The 16,211-nt window shown below is 39.9% G+C and overlaps 1 protein-coding gene across 3 annotated transcripts in view; it reads right to left on the minus strand.

The window, feature by feature from the left end:
- GPR155 (G protein-coupled receptor 155) overlaps positions 1 to 10,023 on the minus strand; it is a 240,117-nt gene extending 230,094 nt beyond the window's left edge. For all 3 annotated transcript variants that reach the window (XM_053698461.1, XM_053698463.1, XM_053698462.1), the window contains exon 1: positions 9,834 to 10,023. The gene's annotated coding sequence lies outside the window, so the exon portion shown is untranslated. The remainder of the gene's footprint in view (positions 1 to 9,833) is intronic.
- Positions 10,024 to 16,211: the final 6,188 nt, after the last annotated feature.

Raw genomic sequence — 16,211 nt, forward strand, 5'->3', positions numbered from 1 at the left:
CTGACTAAAGCCTGACAAAACGCCTGCACGTCTGGAACCTCAGCCAGACGTTTGTGCAAAAGAATAGACAGAGCAGAAATCTGTCCCTTTAAGGAACTAGCTGACAAACCCTTCTCCAATCCTTCTTGGAGAAAAGATAATATCCTAGGAATCCTGACCTTACTCCATGAGTAACCCTTGGATTCACACCAATGAAGATATTTACACCATATCTTATGATAGATTTTCCTGGTGACAGGCTTTCGCGCCTGTATTAAGGTATCAATGACCGACTCGGAGAAACGACGCTTTGATAAAATCAAGCGTTCAGTCTCCAAGCAGTCAGCCAGAGAAATTAGATTTGGATGGTTGAAAGGACCCTGAAGTAGAAGGTCCTGTCTCAGAGGCAGAGTCCATGGTGGAAAGGATGACATGTCCACCAGATCTGCATACCAAGTCCTGCGTGGCCACGCAGGTGCTATCAAAATTATCAATGCTCTCTCCTGCTTGATCTTGGCAATCAGACGAGGGAGCAGAGGAAACAGTGGAAACACATAAGCCAGGTTGAAGGACCAAGGCGCTGCTAGAGCATCTATCAGCGCTGCCTTGGGATCCCTGGACCTGGATCCGTAACAAGGAAGCTTGGCGTTCTGGCGAGACGCCATGAGATCCAGTTCTGGTTTGCCACAACGTTGAATCAACTGTGCAAACACCTCCGGAAGGAGCTCCCACTCCCCCGGATGAAAAGTCTGTCGACTTAGAAAATCTGCCTCCCAGTTCTCTACTCCTGGGATATGGATAGCTGATAGATGGCAAGAGTGAATCTCTGCCCATCGAATTATCTTTGAAACCTCCAACATCGCTAGGGAACTCCTTGTTCCCCCTTGATGGTTGATGTAAGCTACAGTCATGATGTTGTCCGACTGAAATCTGATGAACCTCACTGCCGCTAGCTGAGGCCAAGCCTAAAGAGCATTGAATATCGCTCTTAGTTCCAGAATGTTTATTGGAAGGAGTGCCTCCTCCTGAGTCCACGACCCCTGAGCCTTCAGAGAGTTCCAGGCTGCACCCCAGCCCAGAAGGCTGGCATCTGTTGTTACTATTGTCCAATCTGGCCTGCGGAAGGTCATACCTTTGGACAGATGGACCAGAGATAGCCACCAGAGAAGAGAATCCCTGGTCTCTTGATCCAGATTTAGTAGAGGGGACAAATCTGTGTAATCCCCCATTCCACTGACTGAGCATGCAGAGTTGCAGCGGTCTGAGATGTAGGCGGGCAAACGGAACTATGTCCATTGCCGCTACCATTAAGCCGATTACTTCCATACACTGTGCCACCGAAGGGCGAGAAGTATAATAAAAAACACGGCAGGAATTTAGAAATTTTGACAACCTGTCCTCTGTCAGGTAAATCCGCATTTCTACAGAATCTATCAGAGTTCCCAGGAAGGAAACTCTTGTGAGAGGGGATAGAGAACTCTTTTTTTCGTTCACTTTCCACCCATGAGACCTCAGGAATGCCAGAACAATGTCCGTATGGGACTTGGCAATTTGGAAATTCGATGCCTGTATCAGAATGTCGTCTAAGTAAGGGGCTACTGCTATGCCCCGCGGCCTTAGGACCGCCAGAAGTGACCCCAGAACCTTCGTAAAAGATTCTTGGTGCCATAGCTAACCCAAAGGGAAGAGCCACAAACTGGTAATGCCTGTCTAGGAAGGCGAACCTGAGAAACCGATGATGATCTTTGTGTATCGGAATGTGAAGATAAGCATCCTTTAAGTCCACGGTAGTCATGTATTGACCCTCCTGGATCATAGGTAGGATGGTTCGAATAGTCTCCATCTTGAAAGATGGGACCCTGAGAAATTTGTTTAGGATCTTGAGATCTAATATTGGTCTGAAGGTTCCCTCTTTCTTGGGAACCACAAAGAGATTTGAATAGAAGCCTTGCCCTTGTTCCTCCTTTGGAACTGGGTGGATCACTCCCATAACTAGGAGGTCTTGAACACAATGTAAGAATGCCTCTCTCTTTATCTGGTCTGCAGATAATTATGAGAGGTGAAATCTTCCTTTTGGGGGAAGAAGCTTTGAAGTCCAGAAGATATCCCTGGGACACAATTTCCAACGCCCAGGGATCCTGGACATCTCTTGCCCAAGCCTGGGCGAAGAGAGAAAGTCTGCCCCCTACTAGATCCGTTACCGGATCGGGGGCTGATCTTTCATGCTGTCTTAGAGGCAGCAGCAGGCTTCTTGGCCTGCTTACGTTTGTTCCAGGCCTGGTTAGGTCTCCAGACCGGCTTGGACTGGGCAAAATTTCCCTCTTGTTTTGTATTAGAGGAAGTTGATGCCGCGTTCGTCTTAAAGTTTCGAAAGGCACAAAAATTAGTTTGTTTGGTCCATAATTTATTAGACCTATCCTGAGGAAGGGCATGACCTTTTCCTCCAGTAATATCAGAAATTATCTCCTTCAGTCCAGGCCCGAATAGGGTCTGCCCCTTGAAGGGAATGTTGAGAAGCTTAGACTTTGAAGTAACGTCTTAGCCGTTAGTTTGGTTAAATGAACAATGGCGTCAAACAAATGAATTGGCTAGCTTAAGCGCTTTAAGCTTGTCAAGTATATCATCCAATGGGGTTTCTACCTGTAAGGCCTCTTCCAGAGACTCAAACCAGAAGGCCGCAGCAGCAGTGACCAGGGCAATGCATGCAAGAGGCTGGAGAATAAAACCTTGTTGAATAAACATTTTCTTAAGGTAACCCTCCAACTTTTTATCCATTGGATCTAGGAAAGCACAACTGTCCTCGACGGCGATAGTTGTACGCTTAGCTAGGGTAGAAACTGCTCCCTCCACCTTAGGGACCATTTGCCATAAGTACCATGTAGCGGCATCTATTGGAAACATTTTCTTAAAAATAGGAGGGGGAGAGAACGGTACACCTGGTCTATCCCATTCCTTAGTAATAATTTCTGAAAACCTTTTAGGTATTGGAAAAACATCAGTGTAAACAGGCACTGCATAGTATTTATCTAATCTACACAATTTCTCTGGCACTATAATGGTATCACAGTCATCCAGAGTAGCTAAAACCTCCCTGAGCAACACGCGGAGGTGTTCAAGCTTAAATTTAAATGTAGACATATCAGAATCAGGTTGAAGCATCTTCCCTGAGTCAGAAAAATCACCCACAGAAAGAAGCTCTCCTGCCTCAGCTTCTGCATATAGTGAGGGGATATCAGACATAGCTACTAAAGCGTCAGAGTGCTCTGTATTTTTTCTAGTCCCAGAGCTGTCTCGCTTTCCTTGTAACCCTGGTAGTTTGGACAATACCGCTGTAAGGGTATGATCCATAACTGCCGCCATGTCTTGTAAACGCCATGGGCGCGCTAGATGTACTTGACGCCTCTTGAGCGGGAGTCAGGTTCTGACACGTGGGGCGAGTTAGTCGGCATAACTTCCCCCTTGTCAGTTTCCTCTGGTGATAAATCTTTTAAAGACAGAATATGATCTTTATAACAAAGTAAAATCAGTACATTTGGTACACATTCTAAGAGGGGGTTCCACAATGGCTTCTAAACATAATGAACAAGGAGTTTCCTCTATGTCAGACATGTTTAAACAGACTAGCAATGAGACCAGCAAGCTTGGAAAACACTTTGATAAATGTAAACAAGCAAAAAATAAAAACGGTACTGTGCCTTTAAGAGAAACAAATTTTGTCAGAAATTGAAAAACAGTGATAAAAAGCAGTAAATCTTATGAAATGTTTACAGTGTGTATAATAGACTAACAGAGCATTGCACCCACTTGCAAATGGATGATTAACCCCTTAGTTTCAAAACCGGATCAAAAAAACGATATAAACGTTTTTCAACAGTCACAACAAACTGCCACTCTGCTGTGGCCCTACCTGCCCATATAACGATTTTGAAAGGCACAAAAACCCCTCAGAGAGGTCCCAAGTGTTCAGGAGACTGCTTCAGGGAAAACTGTATGTCTCAAGCTGCAAAATCTGATGCGCATTTAGGCGAGAAAATAGGCCCCTCTCACCACAGTGAGAGGGCCTAACAAAAACTAACCCTAGGCAAAATCTAGCCAGCCATGTGGAAAAAACTGGGCCCCAATAAAGTTTTATCACCAATATGTATAAAAAAAAAACCTTTAAAACACTTCCAGCAAACTTTTTATTTTTCAGCAATGTGAGAAAGTAATAAGAATATTACCTTTTACAGCAAGCATGATACAAGTCGTTATTAAATCACTGTAATCAGGCTTACCTTAAATAACTCCGGTATTAACAGCATTTTCTAGCATATTCTTTCTCTAGAAAAATTTAAACTGCACATACCTCATAGCAGGAGACCCTGCACGCCATTCCTCCAGCTGAAGTTACCTCTCTCTTCAGTTATGTGTGAGAACAGCAATGGATCTTAGTTACAACCTGCTAAGATCATCAAAGACCACAGGCAGACTCTTCTTCTATTTTCTGCCTGAGGCTAAAATAGTACAACTCCGGTACCATTTCAAAATAACAAACTTTTGATTGAAGATAAACTAAATAAACACCACATCTCTCTAGCTACTTCCTTTTTTGTCGAGAGCTGCAAGAGAATGACTGGTAGTGGCAGTTAGGGGAGGAGCTATATAGACAGCTCTGCTGTGGGTGATCCTCTTGCAGCTTCCTGTTGGGAAGGAGAATATCCCACAAGTAATGGATGATCCGTGGACTGGATACACCTTACAAGAGAAACCAGGACATTTACTCTAACTATGGAAGCTCTGGGACGGAAAATGGGCAGACCTCCCAATGAATGACAATCCCAAAATATCTAGGATGGTTGGGAGGTTTGCAAAATAGTACATTTCTCAATAACCTAGCGTTGAAAACGGGGCTAGTTACTTAAAATAAATAAAGATGCAGCAGAATCAAGTGAGCTAGCAACTAGTGACATTTTTCCCCAGACTAGAAAACTATAGTAACATGTCATGGTTGCATGGTCTTAATGAGCTCTAACATGTGATATGTGTATATTTCTGGAGATGTTTACATATGTAAGTTTGTGTCAACTGAGCTATCATAAGCAAAGCCAAATATGAAGTTAACATATTGGTCATTTAACCTTTTAAAGCCGTTATGCCGTTCTATTCCGTCAGAATTAGACTGGGCTTTAAAGCCGTTATGACGGAATAGAACGTCACAGCTAACGGCTGTCCTGAAGCCTTCTGTGCTGTCAGGATTAGATCGCGGTCTGGAGGGCGTTCCTAGGGTTGTAGGGACGCCCCCAGACGAGATCCAATAATTGAAATCTCGCGATCGTGTGCATGATCGCGTGGTTTCAATTTGTCTACATCGGAACAGTTGTTCCGATGTAGGCACTTTAGCCCTGACACGAAAGGGTTAAAGTGACAAACTGCTGTGCACAACTACAAAAGAATAGTAAATACTCACTGTGTTATTGAATTGCATCCTGTTCCTGCAGCTCTTTTCAAATCAGTTCTCCTATTTTAATAGTTTAAGGTGTGCCAGATACTGAAGCGCCACTTCATACTGGGCGCCGCCATCTTGGAGCTCCACAAGTAAATGCAGAGTTTACCACAAGGTGCAAACCATTGTTAAGCCTCAACAATATAAAGGCCAGCTTAGACTTTGCCAGATAACCAGTTCTGGGATAATATTCTCTGATGGATGAAACTAAGATCAACCTGTACCAGATTGATGGGAAGTGAAGTTTATGGAGAAAAGAAGGAAGGAACAGCTCATAATCCATATCTATAGCATTATACATCATTTGAGAAACAAGGTGAAGGCAATGTTATTGTATAGGCATGCATGGCTGCCAATGGAACTATGTATCTAGCTTTTATTGATGGTGTGACTGCTGAAGCAGCAGGATGAATTCTAAAGTGTATAGGGCTATACTATCTGCTCAGATTCAGCCAAATGCTGCAGGATATGGGTGCATGATGGCTGTCAATGTATTGATTTTTTTATATTTTTGAGAGAGAAGTAAACTCTGACATTACATTAACAAAACTTAAAAAGCCTCTATAAATGCCAAGTATTAACAGTTTTCTGGTATGGAGCATTCAGGTTGGAGTTAACACAATGCCAAGGAGGAAAGACATCAGCAATGATCTTAGAGAAGCAATTATTGCTGCCCATCAATCTAAGAAGGGTTATAAGGCCATTTCCAAACAACTTAAATTCCATCTTTCTACAGTGAGAAAGATTATTCACCATTCGGAAAACAACCAATGCAGTTGCCATCAAATTCACCCCAATTTCAGACCGTGCAATGCTCAGAGAAATTGCAAAAAAACCAAGAGTTATAATATCTCGGACTCTACAGGCCAGAGTTAGCATGTTAAAATGTCAAATTTCATGAAAGTACAATTAGACTGAACAAGTATGGTTTGTATGGAAGGGTTGCCAGGAAAAAAGCCTCTTCTATCTAAAAAGAACATGGCAGCACTGCCTATTTGTGCAAGGTTCAGGTACATATATACCTCAAAATCATTATACAGAGCAGCATATAATTACTTACTACTAATATACCTTTGGGGGGCCCAAAAAAATGTCTGCACCAAGGCCCTCTCATAAGTATGTCCGCCATTGCTCCACAAAGGGGTTAAATACATCTCATAAGCATAGTTTTATGTTATTCCCCACTTTCTTTAGTCATGGGTGCTTCCATTTTGAAATCTTGTATTGGTTGCATTCCAGTGCTGACGTGTTTTTGCAGATGTGCAGCAGCTCTCTTTCAGATACCTGAAGCGAAATCTAGGTTTCAAAATGACAGCACCCATAATTAGAGGGAGGTGCATGAAATGTATTTTGTGTTTAAATGTTCCTTTAAAAAGAGCTAAACTCCTGCTCAGGAGACTCAAGCATTGCAGCTCCAGAGCTGCACAAAGTCAGTGAGTGGCAGGACTGCCCATTGGCTCACTGTTTCCTGGTCGGGACCGGCAGTTCTTTGCGGCTCCTTAAAAAGGGACATAAAACCCAAATTTTTTTTCATGGTTCAGATGGAGCATATAATTTTAAACAACTTTTAAAATTATTTCTATTATCAAATTTGCTTCACTTTCTTGGTATCCTTTTTTGAAGGTTTAGCAATGCACTTCTGGGAGCTAGCTCAGCACATCAGTTAAGCCAATGACAATAGGCATATATGTGCAGTCACCAATCAGAAGCTAGCTGCCAGTAGTGCATTGCTGCTCCTGAGCCTACCTAGGTATTCTTCTTTTGATACCAAGAGAAGGAAGCAAATTGGAATCTTTAAAAGTGTATGCTCTGAATCATGAAAGAAAAATAAATTTAAAAAAGCGCTCAACCTGGGAACGAACAATAGCTTGTTCTATGGCTAGTTACCACCCAAAAAGCAGCCTCTTTTTACTCAACATGTGCCTTTCAAGTTATGACACTTAGGGAAGTCTCCCTAAGTGTGATGCGGGAATCTAGACGTGGACCCGTTGCTCGGTGTGCTTAGAGGGATATGGCTGCACCTCACTGACGAGGCCCACAATAGGCCGAAACGTACATTTTGCGTTTTGCTGTTTCTCTTTTTCAGAGAGGAATTGCCTGGTATTTTGGGGCTGGACTGTACTGTGAAGTCAGGATCAGACTGATATGCTTCAGGTAAGTTCTTCTCTGTGAAAGGCACATGTTGAGCAAAAAGAGGCTGCTTCTTGGGTGGTAACTAGCCATAGAACAAGCTACTATGCTATTTTTCGTTCCCAGGTTGAGCGCTTCTCTCTTTATTCATGAAAGAAAAATGTTAGATTTAATGTCCCTTTCACAGGACTTTATATACAGGTTTAATCACTGTGCCTCAGTTAAACAGAGTCTCAGACTAAGTAGTGCAAACTTACATTCTCTTATAAATTAAAACATTTTTCCATTGCAATTTCCCTTTAAATTTTGAAACACAATTTCCACTACACATGTATCAACAAAAAATGTGCCTAATAAAATGTGTCAGTTTTAATTCTTTCATTTTGTATATGCACATATGACCTGTACACCCTTATTCAAATACTACGCCTGCTCAGAAAGCCAGCATGGCACGTATTCGTTCACGATGATGCAAAATCAGTGTATGATATCGGAGTAGCCACAGTGTTTAAATGCACTTGTATGGGTTATATGCAGGTAAGTTTAATGTACAGTAAAAAAAAAAAACAACATCACTGAAACTGTGATAACCTTTATTAGACATAATTTTGCTAATACATGAACATTTTAACTTTAAAATGATGGTGAACTTTACAGGTTACAAAATCAGGTCAGGAATCTAAGAGTATCACTTCTAATGAAGATGCGCTGTAATTTACGTTTTAATCTAGCTGTGCAATTCTAATCCCCCACACTCTGGCCGCCTACTTAAAAACTCATATTTTGTAAACTAACGGTTTAAACGTTTCTAGCTACAAAAAAGTGCTGTGCGGCTAAAGCACCAATTGGAGAACAGTTTAAAGCATTAGCTCACAAAAGAGCTTTGAAGTGGGCGGCCAGAGCACAGGGTATTATAATGGCAAAGCTAGATTAAAAAGTGTTACAGAGCATATTTAATATAAGTGATCAATTAAAGGATTACTTTCTGTTATAATTTTTAAGCTAAACAACTAACATATTAAAGTTAATAAACATTAATTAAAACCTACTGACCTATATTTTCTCCAAAACGAAGTTTCATAACGTTCTAAAAGTTATATCTTTTATTCGCCGATGATGTTACGTTATCCTGCCCACTATTTTCAGCACTGCATGTTCAAAATACTTAAACCAATAACTTTCTGTTTAAAGCGCCATTTTGAAACCTAGGTATTGTAAACGGATTGGTACAGAGCAAAGGATACCCACAGAGTGGGTTTGGAAAACAATTAAATTTGCAGACAAGATTTCTGATATATGGTAGAGATATGTTAATGAAATGCTATTGATAAAAAGCGTATTTGGGGTAGTTAGTTAGTAACAGGCATAGAAAATATTTACTTACAATGGCCCTTTAAAGTCCATCTAAAATATTGCTTAGATTCCAGACCTGATTTTAAAACATGTAAAGGAACTGTTCTCCAATCAACGCACTAGCTATAATAAAAGCGTCATACGGCTAGGGCACTGATTGGAGAACAGTTCAAACTGTTAGCGCACTAAAAAAAAAATGACTTGAAGTGGGCGGCAGGGAGGGTATTTGAATTTCATATCTACATTAACAAGTTATAGCGCATCTTCATTACAACTGGTAATTAAAACTCCATCTAAAATATCGCTAACATTCCAGATCTGTTTATAAAAAGCAGAATGTTTATCATCGTTTTAAGTTATATGTTTTTTTAAGCATCTCAAAAATGTTGGTCCAGTAAAGGGAATCACATTCTACTGAGTAACATGGTCTAATACAAAAACATCCCATTTATTTACTCTAAAATGACATGGTAGAACAGAAAAGGCTAAATAACATGAAGTAATGTTCTGATCAAAAACAGTAGCGTTATTAAAGCTGCTAAGAGAGACGTATCAGTATGTTCAATAAAAGTTTGTTAGCCTCTGGCTCTACATCATATTAAACAAACGTTTAAAGCGTCTGTTGGAGCTGATATTAAGCGCTTGTGACTCCTGGAGCACAGATAAGCACATGCGTGAACCTCACATGATAACAGTCCGCTATCTTTCCTTGATAGTATTTACATGCACTCATTGGACTCGAGCATTGATACACAGCCATTTAAATGCCCGTATTCTAGCTTCACTAGGCTGGATCTGGCCGTGCTATCACGTGACTACAAATGACGTCGAGACCACTTAAGGGTCCTATAGACCGCACACCTACTGTCATTTGCACTTGCTCTCTCACCTGCTTCAATACGAGGCTGATTTCTAGTCTCCAGTCTTGCCGTTAAAGGCAGAACCTCGGCGCCAACCCATGTCTTAAGCCGTAGCTCGTTTGAGGGCCTCTGAGTTGTGTAACTTCTGCAAATAGCAAACAGCCCTTGTATAACAGAGAATACAGCGGAGACGAAGCCACGGAGCCGGCAACCAATGAAAAAAAATGCAGTACTGACAGCAGCCTGCCAATCAGATTTTTTTGCTCCGTGTAGCCTATCAGGATAAAGACTATGTAACCACGCCTGCAGCAGTTAGTAGCAGAAAGTGTATAGTCGTCACACACAGCAGCCAAGAGTCAAATCTCATAACATAGTATATTTATGGGGGTATTGCTATGTAATGAGAAAAAAAAACACCAACACCATACTTGTTGCTAATAGCATTTTAACTCATCATTTGCATGTTAAAGACTTAATTCTCACCATTTTGGCATGCAGTTACGTAATGTACATATTTTCAAAATAACATTTATGTATGTGACTATATATGTGTATGTGCAAATATGTGACCATGTTTGTGCCATTGCATTATTTGCAATTAAAATTGTATTAGCTGAATATTGCAGTTGCAAGGCAGCAAGTACAATGTCAAGATAAGAATACTGTATTGATAATTAGACAGGTTAGCATCACAGTTAAGATGTATTATGTTTAACGTTAGGGTCTAAGGTGGGTTCACCCTTGGATGCTGTGCATTTCTAATTCCTATTTTGGTCCAGATTACCAGTGGAGCCATATTTAGCGCTTTCGCTCTCATGCTAACTGCACTAGAAGTAAACATTTTGCGCACGTCGGCTTGCGCTCGTATTGCAAGTTGAAGGTAAAAAGTTATCGCTTGAACGCTAAACCAATGCGCAAAAAAAGCTGAACCTAGAATATTGCGCGCACAATAACCTATTCCCCCATAGAAAGGTGTAAAAAGCCCTAACGTCCAACTCGCTCGCTAACTCTAACGCATATTCCCAAGTGCACCCATTTTTAGTTCAGCACCTGGGTTGCTGAACAAAAGGGAACCCAGAGAAGCATTTACAACCATTTGTGCCATGATTGCACAAGCTGTTTGTAAATAATTTCAGTGAGAAACCTAAAATTATGGAAAAGTTATCGATTTTTTTTTTATTTGATCGCATTTAACGGTGAAATGGTGTCATGAAATATACCAAAATGGGCCTAGATCAATACTTTGGGTTCTCTACTAAAAAAATATATATAGTTTTGATAGGTAAATATAAAAAGGCTCTATTTCTTTTTAAATGTAGTGATGGCAAAAATGCTCTGGTCTTTTGGGGAAGTTTTTGTCTGAAATGCCCGCTCCTTAAGGGGTTAAACAGAAACTGGCCCACAGAAAACTACTCCTTGAGAAAGAAAACATTTAGAATGACACCAAGCGCTGCAATAAACCTCTATGCAAACTATGTCAACACATTTCTGAAAGCAGCACAGCAAATCACAAGAATAAATCTTACAACATTAAAGGCTCATATTCATGTGGTATACATAATTCATTGCACTGCATGTAAAGTGGGATGTTATATTGGAGAAACAAGCCAAAAACTGCGCCTTTGAATGAACTCGCACATACACTCAATTAACCCTTTAAGGACACAGCTTTCAGTTTGCTCAATTGTTTTATGACAGAAAAATTCCGTCATATGTCCTTAAGAGGTTAAAAATCACTGTGAAACAAAATTCTTCACTCCTATTGGTCACCATTTCAACCAATCGGACCACTCAACCAAAAACCTCAAAATCAAGATTCTCAGAGGCAACTTCAAAAACACCCTGAAAAGAAAAACATTTGAAATTATAATGCACTTCAACACGTAAAATACTGGACTAAATGCTGTCTCTGGTTTCTTGACACATTACCAAAAGTTGTTGTAATTAACTTACATATGGTTAATTATATTTCATATTCCGCTCTCTTTATACATAGGTAAGCTTATGTCCACACCTATGCTATTGTTTCCCATCTTCCATCAGTGTGTACACACAGGGGGGTAGTTATCAAGCCGTCTACTTTACCTGCCTTCGCCGGTCCAATACGCCCGCCTAAGCTTGCCTACCATCGCCGCCGCGGACCTTCAAAATTTCGCCTAAGTTATCAAAAAAGCTGTCAAAAAGCCGTGCACCAAGTACGGGGCGATGAGCAGCAGACTGTGAGAGTTATCACTCATCCAGGCTCGCTGCTCTTCGGCTTTTTGACAGCTTTATCGATACCCCTGTCACTAAGCACCCACACTAACTACACTGTTCTACCCCCTATACCGGCGCCCCCGGAGCCCCCCGCAACTCAATAAAGTTATTAACCCCTAAACCGCCGCTCCTAGACCCCGCCGCAACTCTTATAAATGTATTAACCCCTAAACCACCGCTCCCGGACACCGCCGCCACCTACATTATACCTAGTAACCCCTATCCTGCCCCCCCTATACCGCCGCCACCTATAATAAAGTTATTAACCCCTATCTTGCGGATCCCGGACCTCGCCGCAACTAAATAAATAGTTTAACCCCTAAACCGCCGCTCCCGGACCCCGCCGCAACCTATATTAAACTTATTAACCCCTAATCTGCCCCCCCTACACCGTCGCCACCTATAATAAGTTTATTAACCCCTATCCTGCTCCCCCTACGTTGTTGCCACCTATAATACATTTATTAACCCCTATCCTGCCCCCCCTACACCGTCGCCACCTATAAAAAATGTATTAACCCCTATCCTGCCCCCCCTACACCGCCGCCACTGTAATAAAATTATTAACCCCTAAACCTAAGTCTAACACTAACCCTAACACCCCCCCTAACTTAAATATTAATTAAATAAATCTAAATAATATTTCTCTTATTAAATAAATTAATCCTATTTAAAACTAAATACTTACCTTTAAAATAAACCCTAATATTGCTACAATATAACTAATAATTATATTGTAGCTATTTTAGGATTTGTTTTTATTTTACAGGCAACTTTCAATTTATTTTAACTAGGTACAATAGCTATTAAATAGTTATTAACTATTTAATACCTACCTAGCTAAAATAAAGAGAAATTTACCTGTAAAATAAAAACTAACCTATGTTACAATTACACCTAACACTACACTATACTTTAATAAATTATTCCTATTTAAAACTAAATACTTACCTGTAAAATAAACCCTAAGATAGCTACAATATAAATAATAATTATATTGTAGCTATTTTAGGATTTATATTTATTTTACAGGTAACTTTGTATTTATTTTAGCTAGTTAGAATAGTTATTAAATAGTTATTAATTATTTAATAACTACCTAGCTAAAAGAAATACAAAATTACCTGTAAAATAAATCCTAACCTAAGTTACAATTAAACCTAACACTACACTATCATTAAATTAATTAACAAAATTAACTACAAATAACTACAATTAAATTAAATAAAGTAACTAAAGTACAAAAAAATAAAATAAGCTAAGTTACAAAAAAAAAAAATATAAGTTACAATTATTTAAAAAATATTACAACAATTTTAAGCTACTTACACCTAATCTAAGTCCCCTAATAAAATAACAAAGGCCCCCAAAATAAAAAAATGTCCTACCCTATTCTAAATTAAAAAGTTACCAGCTCTTTTACCTTACCAGCCCTTAAAAGGGCCTTTTGCGGGTCATGCCCCAAAGAATTCTGCTCTTTTGCCTGTAAAAAAAAATACACCCCCCCCCCCCCAACATTAAAACCCACCACTCACATACCCCTAATCTAACCCAAACCCCCCTTAAATAAACCTAACACTACCCCCCTGAAGATCATCCTACCTTGAGTCGTCTTCAGCCAGCCGACCACTGATGGAACCGAAGAGGAGATCCGGAGCGGCAGAAGTCATCATCCAAGGGGCGCTGAAGCAGTCTTCTATCCGATGAAGTCATCATCCAGGCGGCGCTGAAGAAGTCTTCCATCCAATAGAAGTCTTCATCCAGGCGGCGTCTTCAATCTTCATCCATCTAGAGCGGAGCGAAGCCATCTTCAGACGAGCCGACACGGAGCCATCCTCTTCTTCCCGACTACTAACAACGAATGGATATTCCTTTAAGGGACGTCATCCAAGATGGCGTCCCTTCAATTCCGATTGGCTGATAGGATTCTATCAGCCAATCGGAATTAAGGTAGGAAAAATCTGATTGGCTGATTGAATCAGCCAATCAGATTGAAGTTCAATCCGATTGGCTAATCCAATCAGCCAATCAGATTGAGCTTGCATTCTATTGGCTGTTCCGATCAGCCAATAGAATGCAAGCTCAATCTGATTGGCTCCGCTCCGGATGGATGAAGATTGAAGATGCCGCCTGGATGAAGACTTCTTTTATTAGGGGGCTTAGATTAGGTGTAAGTAGCTTAAAATTGTTGTAATATTTTTTAAATGTTTGTAACTTATTTTTTTTATTTTTTGTAACAGCTTTTTTTATTTTTTGTACTTAAGTTAGTTTATTTAATTTAATTGTAGTTATTTGTAGGTAATTTATTTAATTAATTTAATGATAGTGTAGTGTTAGGTTTAATTGTAACTTAGGTTAGGATTTATTTTACAGGTAATTTTGTATTTCTTTTAGCTAGGTAGTTATTAAATAGTTAATAACTATTTAATAACTATTCTAACTAGCTAAAATAAATACAAAGTTACCTGTCAAATAAATATAAATCCTAAAATAGCTACAATATAATTATTATTTATATTGTAGCTATCTTAGGGTTTATTTTACAGGTAAGTATTTAGTTTTAAATAGGAATAATTTATTAAAGTATAGTGTAGTGTTAGGTGTAATTGTAACTTAGGTTAGTTTTTATTTTACAGGTAAATTTCTCTTTATTTTAGCTAGGTAACTATTAAATAGTTAATAACTATTCAATAGCTATTGTACCTAGTTAAAATAAATTGAAAGTTGCCTGTAAAATAAAAACAAATCCTAAAATAGCTACAATATAATTATTAGTTATATTGTAGCTATATTAGGGTTTATTTTAAAGGTAAGTATTTAGTTTTAAATAGGATTAATTTATTTAATAAGAGAAATATTATTTAGATTTATTTAATTAATATTTAAGTTAGGGGGGGTGTTAGGGTTAGTGTTAGACTTAGGTTTAGGAGATAATAATTTTATTACAGTGGCGGCGGTGTAGGGGGGGCAGGATAGTGGTTAATAACTTTATTATAGGTGGCGACGGTATAGGGGGGGCAGGATAGAGGTTAATAGGTATAATGTAGGTGGCGGCGGGGTCCGGGAGCGGCGGTTTAGGGGTTAACATATTTATTATAGTGGCGGTGGGCTCCGGGAGCGGCAGTTTAGGGGTTAACATATTTATTATAGTGGCAGTGGGCTCCGGGAGCGGCGGTTTAGGGGGTAATACATTTATTTAGTTGCGGCGGTGTAGGGGGGCAGATTAGGGGTGTTTAGACTCAGGGTACATGTTAGGGTGTTAGGTGTAGACAGCTCCCATAGGAATCAATGGGATGTCTGGCAGCAATGGGATGTCTGGCATTGATTCCTATGGGATCCGCCGCCTCCAGGGCGGCGGTTTGAAAACCAGGTACACTGGGCCGGAAAAGTGCCAAGCGTATCTGCTAGTTTTTTGCTAACTAGCAAAAGTAGTCAGATAGTGGCGCACTTGTGTGCGGAACATCTGTAGGACGTAAGAATCGATCTGTGTCGGACTGAGTCCGGCAAATCGAAGCTTACGTCACAAAATTCTACTTTTGCCGGTATCTAGGGCTTGATAACTAAGGCGAATCAGCCTCGCCACAAATACGCTGCGGAATTCCAGCGTATTTGAGGTTGACAGCTTGATAACTAGGGGCCACAGAATCATGCATATTTACTTATATGTGTAGATGCAGCTGTCAGTATGGTCTTTTTATATTCCCTCCCTGTATACATAAATGCACATATTTTTACATCTTTATGTTATGTAGATATATAACTTTATGTCAGTATTTTCTCCTTACACCTTTCACCTCCGACCCCTCATGATTGGACAACACCCCCTCCTCTCCCCCTCAGACACTTTATGTCCTCTTAAAGGGACAGTATATACACATTTTCACATAACTGCATGTAATAGACACTACTGTGAAAAGAAGAATATGCACAGATACTGATCTAAACATCCAGTATAAAACTTTTTAAAACTTACTTAGAAGCTCATAGTTTAGCACTGTTGATGAGGTTAGGCTGGGACACCCATTGAAAGGGCCTCCCCTGCATAGGAAAAGACCCATTACATAAACAGGAGCAAGCAGGAATCTTTAGACTTCAGTCTACATCTGATACTTTGGGGCTTGATTAGGAATCTGAAAATCAGCACAATGTTA

Source organism: Bombina bombina, chromosome 1 (assembly GCF_027579735.1).
Source record: "Bombina bombina isolate aBomBom1 chromosome 1, aBomBom1.pri, whole genome shotgun sequence".
Classification (NCBI taxonomy): domain Eukaryota; kingdom Metazoa; phylum Chordata; class Amphibia; order Anura; family Bombinatoridae; genus Bombina; species Bombina bombina.